This window comes from Malus domestica, chromosome 13 (assembly GCF_042453785.1).
Source record: "Malus domestica chromosome 13, GDT2T_hap1".
NCBI lineage: Eukaryota > Viridiplantae > Streptophyta > Magnoliopsida > Rosales > Rosaceae > Malus > Malus domestica.
The window spans coordinates 15,553,066-15,559,908 of NC_091673.1; positions in this window are offsets into that span (position 1 = coordinate 15,553,066).

Genomic DNA, 6,843 nt, shown 5'->3' on the forward strand with positions numbered 1-6,843 from the left:
AAGTGCTATACAAACCCTATAATAGGAGTCCCCCAAGTCGCCGAGCTAGGAGATTTGCCGAATGAGGTAATAGACAAGGTAAGTAATCAAACTTCCAAGCAAGCAACCTAGATCAGAGGTTTGACTTTGGCCTCCGGTTGATTCTTCTCTTTTTTCTTATGTCGTAAACAGCAACAAGGATAAGGAGAAGTAAATGGAGAAGAGATGATGTGAGATACTTTTGCTTTTGAAGAAGTAACTTTCCACAGGCTTATTCTTGAACTGGGCTGAAGGGTTTTCTGGTTTCCTCCAGAGTATAAGGCCGACTCAAGAATTTGAGGGTCAAAACAAGTTCATCAAATCTAGAGTATGTTTGACCCTGATGATATGAGATACTTTTGCTATTGACAAAGTAGTGGATGTGTCGGCACATGTTATGTTACGCTTGTCTCCACATGCTTTCTTGTATCATTCTCATTTGCCCTATCTGCTCCTCAGGCAGATGTGGTATCTTCTCTGAAAACATAAGATGTTGAAGATGAGTACTCGAGATCAATGCCAGGTAAGTAATCAGGCAAAGGGTTCCAGGCAGTCAGTTCCTGACTAGAAGCTTGATTCCAAGTGCTGACTGATTGCTCTCTTTCTCCTTGTCTTGTAGGTAAGAACAAGGCTAAAGGAAAAGATAGGGAAAAAGCATGATATGGGATACTTTTACTTTTGACCCTGATAATATGAGATACTCTTGCTGAGAGTGCCCTCTCAGATGTGAAGAAATGTTGAGCATTTTTTTTATTTGTAGGTCTGCCTGGCTGTGGAGGATAGAGGTCGACATATATAAGAGTCTCCCTAATAACAAGTGTAGTGTTATTCCTTTACCCTTCTTGGTCATAGCAATGTAGTGGGAGCTGCAAGCTTCACGTGTTTTAACTTTGTTAGAGCACTTTGAAAAAGTGGTCTGTGGTATCTGGAAAGCTAATGTTGTGTGTGAAGATTAGACAAGCTTTATATAAGGAAATCTGGTTCTCGAAGTTCGGAGAATGGTGCCTCTTCGATTTTCGAACAAGCAATCTTGTCGGGGATCTGGTTCTCGAGATTCAGAGAACGGTGCATCTTCGATTTTTGAGAAAGCAATCCTGTTGAGAGTCTGACTCTTGAGATTCGTAGAGCAGTGTCTCTTCGATTTTTGAGAAAGTAATCCTGTTGAGAGTCTGGCTCTCGAGATTCGGATGGTGGTGCCTGTTCGATTTTTTAGCAGGTAATCCTGTTGGGAGTCTGGCTCTTGAGATTCGGAGAGCGGTGCCTTTTTTATTTTTGAGAAAGCAATCCTGTTGGAAATCTGACTCTTGAGATTCGGAGAGCAGTGTCTCTTCGATTTTTGAGAAAGTAATCATGTTGGGAGTTTGGCTCTCGAGATTTGGAAGGCGGTGCCTCTTCGATTTTTGAGCAAGCAATCTTGTTGGGAGTGTTTTCTGGAATGTGAGTAAATGTTGGGTATTTTTGCTAGTCTGTCTTGCCACGAAGCACGGAGGTTGACACACATTGGGACTTTTTAGTTATCAAGCAGTGGTGTTGTTCCTTTACCCTTATGGGTAATAGTAGGGTAGCTGGACCTTCAAAATTTATGTGTCTAAACTTTGTCAGAGATCTTTGGCAAAGTTATCTGTGGTACCCGAGAAGCTGATATTACGTGTGAAAAGTGGTGCCTCTTCGATTTTTGAACCAGCGGCCCTGTTGCTCTTTCTTTTATAAGGGCACCAATTATGTGCAAGAAGTACATTCAGAGAGTTATTGTTTGTAGGAATTTTCCCCTTACTTCAGAGATTTATTGCGCCTCATTTCTCCTTCATCATTTCTGAGAATGTCTGGCCCATCCGACTGTCATTTTGACTTGAACTTTGGTGAAGAGGCAGCTATGCCTTCTCAAGACAACATATAACGCCCATCCTTTTTATCCTTTACTGGTCCTCTTACCGTTGGGGACTCTGTGATGAAGAATGATATGACCGCTGCGGTGGTAGCCAAAAACCTTCTCACTCCCAAAGATAACAGACTACTTTCCAAATGGTCTGATGAATTGGCTGTTAAGGATTCTCTGGCTCTCAATGTTCAGTGTGCAGGTTCTGTGTCTAATATGGCCCAACGCCTATTTGCTCGAACCTGCCAAGTTGAATCATTGGCGGTTGAAGTGATAAGTCTCAAACAGGAGATTAGAGGGCTTAAGCATGAGAATAAACAGTTGCACATGCTCGCACATGACTATACTACAAACATGAAGAGGAAGCTCGACCAGCTGCAGGAATCTGATGGTCAGATTTTACTTGATCATCAGAGGTTTGTGGGTTTGTTCTAAAGGCATTTATTGCCTTCGTTTTCTGGGGCTGTACCGCGTAATGAAGCTCCAAATGATCAACCTTCGGTGCCTTCTCATTCTGGGGTTTTGCCTAGTATTAAGGCTCCGAATAATCACCCTCTGGTGCCTCATCTTTCTGGGGCTCTGCCGATTGCTAAGACTTCTCCTGAGGAACCTTTGTGAAGGTTCTCTCTTGTTTGTTTATTTTGATTCATGTATATGTACATATTTGTAACTTATCGGATATATCAATATACAAGTTTTGCTTCATTTCAACGTATTGTGTTAAATACACCAAGGCCTTCTTCACTAAGTTCTTTGAATTTTTCCTTTTGTTGAATCTTGTGTGTTGAAACTTTGTGAGTGAAACATGTAGGTTGAGGTAGTGCTCCCTTAATTTCCTGAGTGAGGAAAACTTCTCGGTTCGAGACTTGAAAAAATCCAAGTCACTGAGTGGTCTTTCTCGGTTGGAGACTTGAAAAAATCCAAGTCACTGAGTGGTCGTGAGACTTCCGAGTATCAAGGTGCAGTAACATATGGTAGGAGTCCCCCAAGTCTCCAATCGAGGGAATTGACGAATGAGGTGTCTTGCTAGTAGCCAAGTTTCCAAAGTAACAAAACTTCACCATTTTTCTTTCTAAGTGGTAGCCCAAAACTCCTCATTCATATATATTTGTTATGAAAGTTGTTAGGCCCAAAGAAGATGAGGCCTAGGCATATTTTTTTTTTTAATTTTCGAATTTTCGAATTTTCGAATTTTCAAATTTTCAAATTTTCAAATTTTTTAATTTCCGAAAAAAAAAATTATATATATATAAAGCTTTATAGGTGAAGCTTTGAGGTTGAAGCTTTGTTGGCTACCATGAATTGATTTTGCTTCACACTATCTTGATCAAGATAGTGTGAAGCTTTTGTGTTGAAGCTTTGTGGGTGAAGCTTTTGTGGGTGAACCTTTTGTGGTGGGTGAAGCTTTTGTGGTGGGGGAAGTTTTTGTGGGTGAAGTTTTTGTGGTGGGGGAAGCTTTGTAGGTGAAGCTTTTATGGGTGAAGCTTTTGTGGTGGGGGAAGCTTTTATGGGTGAAGCTTTTGTGGGTGAAGCTTTTATGGGTGAAGCTTTTGTGGTGGGTGAAGCTTTTGTGGTGGGTGAAGCTTTTGTGGGTGAAGCTTTTGTGGTGAAGTTTTTATGGGTGAAGCTTTTATAGGTGAAGTTATTGTGGGTGAAGCTTTTGTAGGTGAAACTTTTGTGGTGGTGAAGCTTTTATGGGTGAAGCTTTTATGGGTGAAGCTTTTGTAGGTGAAGTTATTGTGGGTGAAGCTTTGGAGTTGAAGCTTTGTAGGTGAAGCTTTGGAGTTGAAGCTTTTGTTGGGTACCATAAATTGATTTTGCTTCACACTATCTTGATCAAGATAGTGTGAAGCTTTGGAGAATTTGTAGTTGTCTTCCATTGATGAAGCTTTTGTTGGTGAAGCTTTTGTGGTGAAGCTTTGTTGGGTACCACGAATTGATTTGGCTTCACACTATCTTGATCAAGATAGTGTGAAGCTTTTGTGAATTTGTAGTTGTCCTCCATTGATGAAGCTTTGTTGAATTTCCCTTTTTTTTTTAGGAAACTAGAAATTTGAAAATGTGGGAGAGACAACATATACAAATTTTGCTTCCACACTGTTGAGTAAGAGATTGTGATGCAAGCCATACCTTGTAGTAGTCGAAGGTTTGGATGAACCATATAAATTGAATTTGCTTCGAATAGTCTTGAATTTGCCTCAAAGGTTTGAGAATTGTAGTTGCCCTCAATTGATAAAGCTTTTGTTGGCACCATAAATTGGTTTTGCTTCACACTGTCTTGATCAAGGGTGTGAAGCTTTTGAGAATTGTGGTTGCCCTTCATTGATGAAGCTCTTGTTGGCACCATAAATTGGTTTTGCTTTACACTGTCTTGATCAAGAGTGTGTGAAGCTTTTGAGAATTGTGGTTAACCTCATTTGATGAAGCTTTTGTTGGCACCATAAATTGGATTTGTTTCACACTGTCTTGATCAAGAGTGTGTGAAGCTTTTGAGAATTGTGGTTGCCCTCTATTGATGAAGCTCTTGTTGGCACCATAAATTGGTTTTGCTTCACACTGTCTTGATCAAGAGTGTGTGAAGCTTTTGAGAATTGTGGTTGAACTCCATTGATGAAGCTCTTTTTGGCACCATAAATTGGTTTTGCTTCACACTATCCTGATCAAGAGTGTGTGAAGCTTTTGAGAATTGTGGTTGAACACCATTGATGAAGCTTTTGTTGGCACCATAAATTGGTTTTGGTTTACATTGTCTTGATCAAGAGTGTGTGAAGCTTTTAAGAATTGTGGTTGCCCTTCATTGATGAAGCTTTTGTTGGCATCATAAATTGGTTTTGCTTCACACTGTCTTGATCAAGAGTGTGTGAAGCTTTTGAGAATTATGGTTGCCCTTCATTGATGAAGCTCTTGTTGGCACTATAAATTGGTTTTGCTTCATACTGTCTTGATCAAGAGTGTGTGAAGCTTTTGAGAATTATGGTTGAACTTCTTTGATGAAGCTCTTGTTGGCACCATAAATTGGTTTTGCTTCACACTGTCTTGATGAAGAGTGCGAAGCTTTCTACAAGTTGTAGTGTTTGCATTGTTACAAATGGGAAATGTCTGAAGCAAATGCAGAAGGGCTGAATAGCTTGATCTTCGTATGCCATGCACTAAAGTTGTTGTTGGCTTGCAATAAGACTTTGTTGGTGACTAAAACTCTTGTTGGGCATAAGTGCTCCCCTAGTTGAGTTGTCAAGCTTGAGGGTTTTTGATTATTTGTGAATGCTAGGATTTCACATGTACAAGTTGTACCACTCATTTTTTGGTAGGTGGAATGAATGGTGAGCTGCTTTCATCACTTAGTTGGTGGTACGAAGGTGAGTTCCTTCATCACCTTTCTTCACATTTCATCACATGGTTGGTGGCATGAGGATGAGTTCCTCCTTCACCTGGTTGGTGGCATGAATGGCAAGTTGCCAAATGATATTAGATAGCGGGTTGTAGATTTCATCACCTGGTTTGTGGCATGAAAAAGGGTACGGGTTGTACATTTCATCACCTGGTTGGTGGCATGAAGATGAGTTCCTTCTTTACCTGGTTGGTGGAATGAGTGGCAAGTTGCCAAATGATATTAGAGTACTAGTTGTACATTTCATCACCTGGTTGGTGGCATGAAGGAGAGTACGGGTTGTACATTTCATCACCTGGTTGGTGGCATGAAGATGAGTTCATTCTGCACCTGGTTGGTGGCATGAGTGGCAAGTTGCCAAATGATATTAGAGTACCAATTGTACATTTCATCATCTGATTAATGGCATGAAGGAGAGTACGGGTTGTACATTTCATCACCTGATTAGTGGCACGAAGATGAGTTCCTTCTTCACCTGGTTGGTGGGATGAGTGGCAAGTTGCCAAATGATATTAGAGTACGGGTTGTACATTTCATCACCTGGTTGGTGGCATGAAGATGAGTTCCTTCTTCACCTGGCTGGTGGCATGAGTGGCAAGTTGCCAAATGATATTAGAGTATGGGTTGTACATTTCATCACCTGGTTAGTGGCATGAAGGAGAGTACGGGTTGTACATTTCATCACCTGGTTGGTGGCATGAAGATGAGTTCCTTCTTCACATTTCATCACCTAGTTAGTGAGAATAAGGGTAAGGTGTCGAGGCACATTGTAACAAGTGTCGAAGACACAAAGTATGTTGAACCCTTTCGAAGCACAGTTGGCTTATGTATGGATGTGTTGGAATGTATGATGTTTATGTATGAATGTGTTGGAATGTATAATGTTTATGTTGATTGATATGAGTGATGTTTATGAATGTTTTGCTATGCATGAAGGGATCCATGCTTTTGATATGTGAACCATGTTGGTTGTAACACTTAGTATCACATACTTTGTGCCAAAGTACGCATGTTAAAACTCTGAGTTGGAGTATAAGGGTAGGTCAGCGCAGACCAATTGTTCCAGAGCTAGGAATGCAAAAGACTCAGAAGAAGTTGTTTGAATTCCCTCTTCTTTAAACATTTGCCGAATGGCTTGTGTGACAAAAGATCTCAAGCGGTTGAGAGTCAAAACATTTGTAATGTGTATGCCTTCTTATAATAGCATTTCCTTCAATACCTAGTCCTCCACTTTGAAAGAGTGAGGCTTGGCCCCATAGTCATAATAGTCAACGGTACGTTCACCCCTGGTTGTCTTGATACGAACTTTTATCCCTCTTGTTGTAATGGGCTTGTTGAGAGTAAAAATCCTTCCTCTTACCAAGAGACAGATACGTTTGGTGACTTAGCGAGTAGCTAAATGAGGCAGAAGATGATGCAATGGGTGTCTGAATGGCTAATATCTTCTCACTTGGTAGAACTTGACTTCCACTTCCCATTTGTTGATAAGGGTTAACCATATGGGGGTTCCCTTGGTATGTCCTTACTTCTGCGGAGGCGTGGTTGTAAGCTTATGCCATCA